This window comes from Coenobita brevimanus, chromosome 71 (assembly GCF_032717465.1).
Source record: "Coenobita brevimanus isolate Jiangsu-jjx chromosome 71, ASM3271746v2, whole genome shotgun sequence".
NCBI lineage: Eukaryota > Metazoa > Arthropoda > Malacostraca > Decapoda > Coenobitidae > Coenobita > Coenobita brevimanus.
Window position 1 is genome coordinate 16,006,512 of NC_137024.1, and position 14,036 is coordinate 16,020,547.

Sequence of the window (14,036 nt, forward strand, 5' to 3'; positions counted from 1 at the left end):
CCAGAATTCTTTAACTGAGTTAACTGAACCTGCTTTGAGGGGTAAATTAAATTCTCATGATGAAGCTCCTCTTTTGAGCAGTAACGTGGGTGACACTCTCAAGAGTTCATGTGCTAATTTCCTGTCTGATGGTTTTGTCAGTCCTCTGGACAGTAATGACAGGAAATCAGTTAAAATATATCGTGATACAGGTGCTTGCCAATCCCTTATGCTGACCAGTGTTCTAGGCTCTAATGTTAATTCCTCTGATGAAACTGTAATCTTACAAGGCGTAGGGAATAATTACTTCTCTGTCCCTCTGTGCAGAGTGAATTTAGAGTCTGGTTTTGTTAATGGTTCCGTTATGGTTGGGTTGGTTGAGACACTCCCAATGTCAGGTGTAACTTTCTTACTTAGAAATGATATTGGTGGAAGTCAAGTGTGTCCAGCTCCTCAGCTGTCTAGTGAGCCGGTGGCTGCGGCTCAGGATTGTGATGTCCCTGATGTGTTCTCTGCATGTGCTGTCACTAGGGCTAAGTCTAAAGTTACTGGTGACTTAGAGGATAATGATGATGATGATGTTATCCTAGCTGACACTTTTCTTGCTAATTTGGACCACTCACCAGATGAGGCAGTACCCCGTAGTGTTGATAATTTGTCTCGTCAAGTGTTGGTTGAGTTGCAGGTTGATGACCCTGAGTTGAAAGGTTTAGCTAACTCTGCTTGCAGTGAGGAAGAGTCAGCTGGTGCTTCTACTTGTTATTATATAAAGTCAGGAGTATTTATGGGGAAGTGGAGACCCCCAACAGCATCAGCCGACTGTGAATGGGAGGTTGTACATCAAGTTGTCATCCCTCGTGTTTGTAGGCAGGATATCATTAGAGTGGCTCATGATTCCAGTTTGGCAGGACACCTTGGAGTGAGGAAGACTGTGGCACGCATTTTGAAACACTTCTACTGGTCAGGTATCTTCAGGGATGTTTCCTGGTATTGTAAGTCTTGTCACACCTGTCAAGTAGTGGGGAAGTGTAATCAGACCGAAAAGGTTGCGCCTCTAGTTCCCATTCCTCCTTTTGAGGCGCCATTCACCCGTGTGTTGGTGGATATTGTGGGCCCTCTTCCTAAGACTTCTTCAGGATTTTCTTATGTGTTGACCCTGATTGATATGGCTACTCGTTATCCTGAAGCCATTCCACTTAGAAATATCTCAGCAAAGAACGTGGTTAAGGAAATGCTAGGGTTCTTCACAAAGTTTGGTCTGCCCAAGGAGGTACAGTCAGACCGGGGAAGTAATTTCATGTCAAATGTTTTCAAACAGTCTCTGAAAGAGTTGGGCATCACCCAGATCACGTCTTCAGCTTACCATCCCCAGACCCAAGGAGCGTTGGAGAGATATCATCAAACACTCAAATCGATGCTCAAGAAATACCGTTTGGAACATCAGAAAGACTGGGATAAAGGTCTTCCATTCATTGTATTTGCTGCAAGAGAATCTCCAAATGAATCACTGGGCTTCTCACCTTTTGAACTGCTGTTTGGCCATAAAGTAAGAGGACCCCTTAAGCTACTCAAGGAATGCTGGCTGTCGGAGGAAGATGACGTCAACCTGCTGGAGTATGTGATGAAGTTCAAAGAACGGCTGTCCACTGCTTTACAGCTGGCGAGAGAGAATTTAAGAGCTGCACAGGAGAAGATGAAGACTTGGTATGATAAGAAGTCCAGGTTACGCCACTTTCAGCCAGGATATCAGGTTTTGATTCTGCTACCGGTGCATGGGCAACCTCTTCAAGCCAAGTTTAGCAGTCCTTATTTCGTGGAGAAGAAACTCAGTGATGTCAACTATGTCATCGCCACATCAGATCGTAGAAAGAACAAGCAACTTTGTCACATCAACATGCTAAAGTTATATCACAGGCGAGACGAAAATAACCCAGTCTGCACTGTAGCTGTTCCACCCGAGTCTGCAAGTGAAGCTCTCCCATGCAGTATGAGCCTGAGTGATAGTTTGGGGAAGAATCCTGATATCATGAATGATCTCCAGACTAAGCTTTCTCATCTACCTCCCGAGGAAAGGCAGGAGTTTTCGGCATTACTGCAGGAGTACCCGCAAGTGTTCCGTGCCACTCCAGGAAGAACCACTGTGTTGATGCATGATGTCGATGTTGGAGATGCAAAGCCAATCAAACTGCCTCCTTACCGTGTGAACCCAGTGAAAGTTCCTCTCATCCAGAAGGAGCTTGGCTACCTGTTGGACCACAAGATGATTGAGCCCTGTCAGAGCGAGTGGAGTTCTCCTGTCACTCTAGTCCCTAAGCCAGGTGGGTCACAGCGGCTTTGCATCGACTACAGACGTGTTAATCAGATAACCAAAACAGACACTTACCCTCTCCCTCGCGTGGAAGATTGCATAGACAAGATCGGAAAGGCTAGGTACATAAGTAAGTTTGATTTGTTAAAGGGATACTGGCAAGTACCTATGACTGAACATGCTAGGGAGATCTCATGTTTTGTAACATTAAGAAAGACATTTGCATGTTCTGTAATGCCATATGGTATGAAGAATGCACCAGCCACATTTCAGAAGCTCATGAATGTTGTAACAGAGGGTTTGGTAGGGTGTGTTGTTTATACTGACGATGTATTAATCTTCAGTGACAACTGGAAAGATCACCTATGCCATGTCAGTAAATTTCTTGAGCGTTTGGTTCAGGCTAATCTTGTAGCTAATTTATCAAAGTGTGAGTTTGGTCAAGCTAAAGTTCAGTACCTTGGGTACGTAATTGGTGATTGGAGCTAAGGTTCAGGTTATAAGTGATCTTCCCAGACCTAAAAGTAGGAAAGAGCAACAAAGATTTTTGGGAATGGTTGGTTATTACAGGAGATTTGTTCTTAACTTTTCAATTCTTGTATCACCACTTGCAGACCTACTGAAAAAGGGAGTTAAGTTTGTCTGGACCGATAACTGTGAATCCTCTTTCAGCAAGCTTAAAGCTATCCTATTAAGTCAGCCAGTGCTCGCTACTCCAAATTTTGCTAAGCCTTTTAAGATGGCTGTTGATGCAAGTGATACAGGAGCTGGGGCTGTTTTGCTGCAAGAGGATGATCAGGGTATTGAACACCCTGTATCTTATTACAGTAAGAAGTTCACTCCACCTCAAAAGAACTACTCAACTATTGAGAAAGAGCTTTTGGCCTTTACAGCATTTTTCATTTTATTTGTGTTCTGGTTTTGACCCCATTGTCATTTATACCGATCATAACCCACTGAAATTCCTTATTAAGTTGAAAGATAAAAATCAGAGATTGACAAGATGGAGTCTACTTCTTCAGGAGTATTCATTAGACATACAACATGTCAAGGGGAAAGAAAATGTTATTGCAGATTGCTTATCTAGACTTTAGACAGATTGTTTTAGAGTAATAAGAAATTTCCTTTGTTAATTTCTTTTTTTTTTGTGGGGAGGTGTTACATAGCCTATGATTTCATCATCCTTTGTATAATTCTAACGTACAGTATGCTGCATGTTTGATCACGAGCGTGTTCTGCCTCACTCCCCCTTCTCTCCCTTATAGTAGAGTAAGTCGTTCTTTCTGTTGTTCAGAGCAGGATTGTCAACTCTTTGTCCCCTATGGCTTCATTTGCGCGTCCTTCTTACAATTTGTATCAAGCTCTGCCGGCCCCTATATAATGAGCTCAGTCTCTGCATTAATTGCCACTTAGATCTACTCCTCATTTTGGTCACATCTCTGTCCTCCCCTGTACAGTTGTTATTATTATTGTGAGTGCTCAGGAAGTCTTCAACCATCTAGCTGCTGTGTAATTTGAGTATAAGTGTTATTACATTTTTTCCTTGTACTGTATAGCATAAGGTGTTGATTCGTAGGCCTAGTGAGGTTTTTGTGATTCATGTGTTTTTATGTCAGTCATTTTTGATAATATTTTGTATCTGTAATAATATATCTTGCATTGACTGAGCATTATCTGGTTTTCTCATTTTATCAGGGCTGACTTAGATAAATTTACTCTTGCTAATTTCGTGTTAATAGAGGCCATTGCAGTTAACCATATATTTAACCTGTTTTTTGCCATTACATTATCCTTATGAGTCCTGAATGTTTAGTTGTTAGTTTGAGCATTAAACTTTAACTTATAATTTTACCTAACTCTTTTGTTTTGAACCTGGAACTTTGCGGGACAGTTTTCTCTGTTCCGTAACAGTGTGTGTGTGTGTGTGTGTGTGTGTGTGTGTGTGTGTGTGTGGTGGGGGATAATGCCATATAATCTTACATGGACGGAAGGGATCCGAGCTGAAACAATGAACTGTGTTCCTCTCACATCTATGTGATCTTTTACTAAAATAAAATACGATGTTCTTTAATTTCGGTCAAATCATTAATCATGATTGCCTTGAACACTTCTCACTCCGTGGATTTCTCTTGAGTATAATCGTTTGACATCAACCGAAATCCGATGCTAAGTAGCTCTTTTGTAGTGAAAACGTTAATTGCTGAACTCATTTACTTGCATTCTTCCATTTTCTCACTCCCATGGCTGGGCGGGAACGGTGACCTGTCATGAAACTCATTGTCCGCGTTCATGTCCACCAGCTGAATCTCTTTAAACAGTTTCTCTCTCTCTCTCTCTCTCTCTCTCTCTCTCTCTCATAATTAAGTTAGCTTTCTTAGGTTTATCTTATTTTTCACGTGGCAGGAGTTGCAGCCATTTTAAACTTGGAACACGACGAAATAGGCCTTACCTTACATCCATTACTAAAGCAAACTCTTGGAGTGGAAATACGTCTTTTCTCAGTTAATTCTCTCTGTCTCCGAGCGATATTTTTCAGTTTAACAGGATCTTTGTTTACCGAGAGGATATGTATACATCTCATTTTGGCAACATATATCCGTTTGAAAGTAGCAAGAGTATAATCTGTGTGGTGTTCCTCCCGGTAAAGGCAAAGTGGGATGGACAATCTGCCATGCATCCTTAAGCCTGTTCGTTTTCATTTAATTTCTTTATTATTATCCTTAAGCCTGTTCCGTTTTCACTTAATTTCTTTAATATTACTATTATTATTATTATTATTATTATTATTATTATTAATTATCATTATATTATTATTATTATCATTATTTTTATTATAATTATTATTGACGAATGAAGAAGTGAAGGAACGTTGTGGGGTGGATGTGGATGTGGTTGAGTTGATTAGGAGAAATACACTGAGGTGGTTTGGACATGTGGAGAGAATGGAGAATGAGAGACTGACTAAGAGGGTGTTTGTAGGTGAGGTGGAGGGAGGGAGAGGGAGGGGTAGACCGAGGATGAGGTGGAGGGATGGAGTTGAGAGGTATATGAGGGAGGGGGCAGTGAGTTCGGGGGAGGGTAGTCAAATGATGGGTGACAGAGCGACTTGGAGGCGTTTTGTCTGCGGCCACCCTTTGCGGGATTAGGGCGTCGGGCTATAGATAGATAGATAGATTATTATTATTATTATTATTATTATTATTATTATTATTATTATTATTTCAACCACGAAGCTAAAGCTCATCTGTCTCCCCACAGTTCTGTTACAATTGCCGCACATTTCTTTCACTGTCCTGGGTCTCTTGAAATTGTTCCACCGCTTCTCGTCACTCCATTCACCACCACATCACACTGAGTTAACTTCTTTCTCAACAGCCATCGTTTTTAATAAACATCGCCGCTCGCAGACAGTAAGATTTTCATAGAATAGTATCCATGAGATTACGAGTTCATCAACTACATATTTGTAAAGACAAGTACTCCAAATATAGTTTGTATTTTTTTTATTTCTGTATTTATTCACCGGTGTTACTGATAAAGGGGATCAAAAGGACACATCTGGAACCAACATTTAAAAATGACTCTCCTAAACTAAGTACAACACAGCCGTTTTCTGACGTGGGAAGAAAGCTTATTAATTAAATATTTACCTTAACATCAGGATTCTCGTCCTTCATTAACTGATGTCACGTACTTCACTGGCCAAAGAAGACAGTGCTACCGCGTGATGTCCTACCAATGGCGCTTTCTCGCGACTAACATCGTATTTATGGGAAGCGTCTCGTTGCACCTCGGTATTTACTTGATTGAAATGGGAACTGTAGGTCGTTTTGGAGTTAAAATATTATATTAATGATGATAATGAAGGCAATGCCTGATCCCTCAATTTCGAAAAGTCTTTCAAAAGCTGAATAAAATTCTGTGAAGTTACAAAGAGTGAAATTAACTTCCTGGAGCTGAAAAGGGGAAAAAAAGGACTAATTTCAGACAAAAACAAAGTGAACTACAGTCGAATGATCTTGCATATTTTATTACTGCTACAGCTAAGACTGATTATTCAGTACAGGAGAGATCGTTGGTAGAGGAAGAGGATAAGCATGTAAAATTTACCCCTTGGACGACCAATGACCGCCCCCAGGAGTGAATAATTTCAAACAATAATCACTAGCACCAGTATCTGGCGGGGTGGGAAAGGGTGGGGTGTTAGACAGACCCACCCAGCAAAGCTCGAGGCCCGGTGGCACATTTTTTTTTTTTTTTTACTTTCCGAAATTTACTTGCTGAACTATATACTTTTTTTTTTTCTTTTTTCAAATTACTACAACATGCGAATTTATTTGAGATGGATCTCATTATACAAAAGAACTGATGAAGACAGTATAACGAAAATGTCCAGCTTAAAGTCTGCAGACTTCAGTAATCGTAGGAAAGGACTAATCTTGACGTGAAACTAGGACCACAGGCTACCGACAACTTCATCAGGGCGCCACAAGAGATCTTTTGCTATGTTGAAGGAGTCTGTGTTGTGACCCACAAGAGCCTGAGGTTTGTTAGTATGTTATTCTGTGTGTGGGGCTGGGGGGAGATGGCTACATTGCATTGTGGGTATAGTGGATTCTTAAGGAGTTGTATGTGTGGTCGGTATTTTGCTGGGGAAGAGTGAGGGTCGCATTTTAGTCTAAGTGGCCTGGTGTCTCTCTGGGTAGGGTAGGATCTGAGGGATGGATGTCTGTGTGGTGGTTCATGGAGGATGTACGGTAATTTGGCGAGAGGTTTGAATGGTTATGGTGGCTGTGTGTTTTTGAGACTTACCGGGTATGTGTTAATGAATTTTATTGTCGGGTGGAGGAGTGGGGTTATTACTGAGGCATTCTTTATCATTCGCGCGCGCGCGTGCGTGCGTGCGTGCGTGTGTGTGTGTGTGTGTGTGTGTGTGTGTGTGTGTGTGTGTGTGTGTGTGTGTGTGTGTGTGTGTGTGTGTGTGTGGAGGGGGTATGATGCAATATAAAGTTACATGGACGGAATGATCCTGAGCTGAAACAATGAACTGTGTCCCTCTTACACCTCTGTGATCTTTTACCAAAATAAAGTACGCTGTTGTTTAATTTCGGCCAAATCATTAATCATGATTGCCTTGAACACTTCTCACTCCGTGGATTTCTCTTGAGTATAATCGTCTGACATCAACCGAAATCCGATGCTAAGTAGCTCTTTTGTAGTGAAAATGTGAATTGCTGCACTCATTTACTTGCATTCTTCCATTTTCTTCACTCCCATGGCTGGGCGGGAACGGTGACCTGTCGTGAAACTGTCAGCGTTCACGTCCACCAGCTGAATCTCTTTATCCAGAGTTTTATTTATTTATTTTTTTTCATAATACTGTTAGCTTTCTTTGGTTAGTCTCATTTTTCACGTGACAGGAGCTGCAGCCATGTTTAAACTTGGTATACGACGAAATAGACTTTACCTTACATACGCTGAAGCGAACACCTTGAGTGGAAAGACGTCTTTTCTCAGTTTATTCTTACTATCTCCGAGCAATATTTTTCAGTTTAACTGGACCTTTTATACCGAAAGGATATATGATGGATACGTCTCACACTGACAATATATATCCATTTGAAGGTAGCAAGAGTATAATCTGTGTGGTGTCCCACCTGGTAGTGGCAGAGCAGGATGGACAATGTACTTTGCACCCTAAAGCCGGTTCGTTTCCAGTGAATTTCTTTATTGTTATTATTATTATTATTATTATTATTTCAATAACGTAGCTAAAGCTCATCTGTCTCCTTGCTGTTCTGTCACAATTGCCGCTCATTTCTTTCAATGTCCTGGGGCTCTTAAAATTATTCCACCGCTTCTCCTCATTCCATTCACCAGCACACCACACTGAGTCAACATCTTTCTCAACAGCCATCATTTTCAAAAAACATTGTCTCTCGCAGACAGTAAGATTTTTATAGAACAGTATCCATGAGCTTACGAGTTCATCATATATATATATATATATATATATATATATATATATATATATATATATATATATATATATATATATATATATATATATATATATATATATATACTGTATTTGTAAAGACAAGTACTCCAACTATAGTTTGCATTTTTTTTGTTCCTGTATTAATACACCGTTACCATTGCTAGATTGGCTCAGAAGGACACATGTCACCGACAGTTCAAAAAGACTCTCCTAAACTTAGTACAACACAGCCGTTTTCTGACGTGGGACGAACACATATTATTTTTTTACCTTAACTTCAAGATTATCGTCCTTCACTAACTGATGCCACGTACTTCAGTGCCTCAAGAAGACAGTGTTATCGCGTGATTTCCTTTCCATGGCACTTTTTCGCGACTATCGTCGTATTTAGGGGTAGCGTCTCGTTGCATCTCGGTATTAACTTGATAAATGGTAATTTAAGATAGTTTTGGAGTTAAAACAATTTAGTGATGATTATAATGAAAGCAATGCCCGATCCGTTGAATTCGAGAAGTCTTTCGAATCTGAAAAAAATTTGTGGAGCTACAAACAGTGAAATTCACTTCCTGGAGTTGAAGAGGGGAAAAAAGAACAGATAATTTAAAGAAAAACTACGTGAACTACAGTTCAGTGATCATGTACATTTTATAACTGCTACGACTGCGACTAATTATTCAGGACAGGAGAGACGGCTGGTGGGGGAAGAGACTAAGCATATAAAAGCTGCCCCTTGGACAACGAATGACCGCCACCACGAGTGAATAATTTCAAACAAATAATCACTACGCATCAATATCTGGCGGGGTGGGAAAGGGTGGGGTGTAAGACAGACCCACGCAGCAAAGCTAAAACCCAGGCTCGAGGCCCGGTAGCATAACTTTTTTTGTTTTTCTTTACTTTCCCTACGATGTTATCTTGTTGAATGGGATTTTTTTTTTTTTTCAACTTACTGTCAATTGTCGATTTTATATATTTTAAGAGGGACCTCTTTATATTCAGCCCGTCCAGTTTTAAGTCTGCAAACATACGTATCCTAATCTTGACGTTAAATCACTGGACCACAGGTAACCGGCAACTTCATCAGGGCGCTACCAAGATTTTTTCTCTTGATTTATGTTGAAGGAGTCTGTGTTGTGACACTGAGGTGCCTGAGGTTATTTAGTGGGTTGTTGTGTGTGTGTGTGGGAGGGGGAGGGGCTGTGGCTGCATTTCCGTGTGGGTATAGTGGATTCTTAAGGAGTTCTATGTGTGGTTGGTATTATAGCAAGGAAGAGTGAGGGTCAGATCTTGGAATAAGTGTCCTGGTGTTTCTCAGGGTTGGATTTGAGGGATGATGTCTGGATGGTGGTTCATGGAGGATGTACGGTAGTTTGGCGAGAGGTTTGAATGGTTATGGTGGCTGTGTGTTTTTGACACTTACCGGGTATGTGTTAATGAATTTTATTGTACGGTGGAAGAGTGGGGTTATTACTGAGGAATTCTGTATCATTTGTGTGTGTGTGTGTGTGTGTGTGTGTGTGTGTGTGTGTGTGTGTGTGTGTGTGTGTGTGTGTGTGTGTGTGTGTGTGTGTGTGTGTGTGTGTGTAGTATGAACAGATGGAATATAAAGTTGCATGGACGAAATGGATCCTGAGCTGTAACAATGAACTGTGTCCCAATGACACTGATGTGATCTACTAAAATAAAGTTTGAAGTTCTTTAGTTTTGGCCAAATCAATAATCATGACTGTCCTGAACATTTCCTGATTTCTCTTCAGTTTAATCACCTGACATCAGCCCAAAATGTGATAATAGATAGTTACTGTTGTGAAAATGTTATTCCTGCACTCATTTACCTGCATCCTCCCACTTTCTCACTTCCATGCTGGGCCGGAAGGGTGACCTATCACTCTCCGTGTTCATGCCCATCAGCTGAGTCTCATTATGTAGTGTTATATTTTTCCTTCACTTTGTTAGTTGTGTTTGATTTACTGTATTTTGCACGTGACAAAAGTTGCAGCCATTTTTAATCCTGGTCTACCTTTAATCCTTTGCTTGAGCGAATTATTTAAGTGGAAGACGTCTTTTTTATTATTTTATTCTTACTCTCTCCGGGTTGGATTATTCAGTTTAGCAGGCCCCTTATGACGAAATGATTTATGATGGACACATGTCACCCCGACACCATACGAGCACAAGCGTTAGAAGGCATCAAGAATATAATCTTTGTGGTGTCCTTCCCGGGCATGGTACAACGGGAGGGACGATCTACAATGCACCTCAAGCTATGGTTAACGAACCATTAAGCTATTTTAAGTTATTTTTTATCATTATGTTTTTTGTACAACGTAGTAAAAGTTTAGATCTCTCCACTTTTCTGCCACGATTGACGCTCTTTTGTTTCACTGTCCTGAGACTCTTAAAATTCTTCCACCACCTCCAGTCTTCATTCACATGCACTTCATTCTTAGCCACTGTCTTTCTCAACAACTATCAGTTTTTTCCCATCCTTATTTTTACCAGACGTCGCTGCCCAGAGACACTAACATTTTCATTGTTATATATCCATTATTACACCAAGTATGTCATAATAAGAACATACAGGTAGTTTACATAATTTTAAATCTTTGTATATTTACATCGGTACTTTTGCCGTAGGAGTTCAGAACGGCACATCTGACCCCGACATTTCAAGAAGACTATGCTAAGGTGACTACACTACAACTGTTTGAAGGCGGAAAGAATAAAAACTGCGACAACAGAGTGAAAGGACAGCAGTCAGGCTCCCCACAATATACATTATATTTCCCGTGAGTGTCATTTTAGCTATACTTCACGCACCTTATTTTGGACCAGATTTTTCCCCTATTTTCTGTCGTTTCACAAAGGTCAATGGCAGAATCAGACAATGCTACGGCTCTGTATTCTTTTCATAGCACTTTTTTTATATCTAGCATATCATTCTGTTGTTAGTTTTTTTTCACAACCCACATTCAATATGGAGAGATGGTAATTTTAGGGAAGGTTTGAGTAAATGGGGTATAATGTAGGTCAGGTAACTGGATATTCTTGGAACCCCTGTCTTGCTTAATCTACGTACTGAGACATTTTCATTTTTCGTGTTTGTCGAAAGGAATGGCCTCCAACGCAAATGAAAGTGGGGGTTCTTTCCCATCTTTTTAAATTCCGTACCAAGTTCAAACATTAATATCTACTTTTGTCACAGTAACTCTTATTTCTTTCACTACAAACATTTTCTTTTTAACTTTCCATCATTTCAATTCTTCCCATTCAAGAGTATGCCACATTTTGAATCAAAACAATCATAGCTTTGTTTTGCAATACATTAACTCGTAGTAGACCTAGCAGCACACAGACACTGACATTTTACTAGTTCGGCATCCACATTACAAAAAATATAAGTAAAGGGAATGGCGTACATAGTTCATATTCGATTCCGAAATTGTTGGAAGAGGTGCGAGACTGAAATTACACAGACCCCAGATCGAATGCTAGACTTGTGATTACCTTTATAAGAATTAATCTTGCAGGATTACACGATTAAATATACCTCAAATTGCATAAAATTTTGGGTGCCTCTGTAACTGCAACCACGTACTTACCAGCGTTGGTTCGAATTCTCTGTTTCTAATTAATTAATTAAAATATTGCAGAACTGAGCGGTTAAATATGCTTTCAATTGCATTAAATTTTGGTGCAATACTGGCATTTGCTGACCCGTCATTTGCCATCTCACTGTGTGGGTGGGACTTTATATTGACCCGTCATTTGCCATCTCACTGTGTGGGTGGGACTTTATATTGACCCGTCATTTGCCATCTCACTGTGTGGGTGGGACTTTATATTGACCCGTCATTTGCCATCTCACTGTGTGGGTGGGACTTTATATTGACCCGTCATTTGCCATCTCACTGTGTGGGTGGGACTTTATATTGATCCGTCATTTGCCATCTCACTGTGTGAGTGGGACTTTATATTGATCCGTCATTTGCCATCTCACTGTGTGGGTGGGACTTTATATTGACCCGTCATTTGTCATCTCACTGTGTGGGTGGGACTTTGCTGGCCTCTGACTCGTCTATTGCCATCTGGGTGGGACTTTGTTGACCTGTGACTGGTCTATGACTGTCTGGGAGGGACTTTGTTGACCTGTGACTGGTCTATAACTGTCTGGGAGGAGACTTTGGGACTTTGCTCACCTGTGATTGGTCTACAACCAGTACAAATCCCAAACATATAGGCACCGCAGCCATCCAAAAGCTTGAGCTAAACATCACCTTTCAAGAGCCACGATCAAAAATATATCCATCTGTATCTTCGCTCTGAAGAGAGACACGAGTACACCTAACCAGAGTGAATTGCTGCCACCACCCTTGCCCTAACTACTGATATAAACAATCGACTATACCTACACTGCAGCACAACCCTCCTCATTTGCCCACCACACGCACCACGCTGCCACAATGCAAGCAGTCATTCAACATAACTTCAACAAACAACGTTAGGGAGAGACCGGCAAAGTTGCCAGTTTCTTTAAGTCCACTGGGATCACAACGAATGATCCTGGGGTTGCAATAACAACAACAGTTGTAAAATCCACTCAGTATTCTCCATACCCATTATCATACCTTACAAACCATCATACAATACAAACAAAATTATCCCATTTTACTCTCCATATAACTCACCATACAAATTAACAATGACGAAATTATTCTTATTTCCATGTACGCATGACATTGTTGTTCCCACGGCCATATCACCCATCACTACTGCCATCCTACCCCATCATCCACCAGCATCTCTGCCTCTCCCCGTGACAATCAAAGGAGTGAGAAGTTGGTGAAGGCAGTGGACTGAGATGGTGGTGGCCGGTGAGGTAATGGGTGGGATGGTCCTGAAGTGGCTGGATGAACTGAAGTGGCTGAACAGATTAAAATGACTTGAATGGAGTGAAATGATTCTAATTGACTGAAATTATCTAAATGGACTCACATGGCTTGAATAGCTAGAAAAATGCCTAGATAAACCTGAACTGGCACGTGAATCGATCTTATTAAATCTCATTGGTTGTTCTGATTGGACTCAACATGACTTGAGAAATCTGTTGACCTGAAAAGACTGGACTCGACCTGAATGGATGTAAAGGGTGTGAGTAAACCTGCTGTGAATTAACAGGGACTAACAAAACAGGGCCACTGGAACGTGGATGGTGTCAAGTGGCCTGGTGAAAAAAACACGTGAATTGACGGTGGGCTTAGTTGTACGATGTTCCTTGTTTGGACTAGTGAGATAATTTGGGCTATAAACAAGAGGATCACTGAACATGACCATAAAGTGAGCAGATTCAGCGTAACCAACGCTGTATCAAGTACTCCAGTGATGCTAACAGATTTATTAAAGACACTTTAACATTTTGTTTGCCAAAACCCTGGCAAGCCTGGTCAACTGAAGGAAAAGCTATTCATCTACTTTGGTGTAAAGAATGTTGTCACAGCTCTGTCCTTGATTAATGAAGGTGATCACTGTGTCACAGTAACTGAAGGTGCGGATCCAACACCCGTTCCGACCACTGGTAGGGTGTTTTTTCCCTAGCGTGTTGACACATGGAAATGAAACAGGGACCTGGATTATAAAGCGACGGTTCTGTAACGTAGTCTGTAGGAATGTTTAGATGTTTTCCTTGCCAGTCACGCAGCTGCGAACGTCCCCCCATTAATTTTTTAATATGATATTCAGGGATTACGT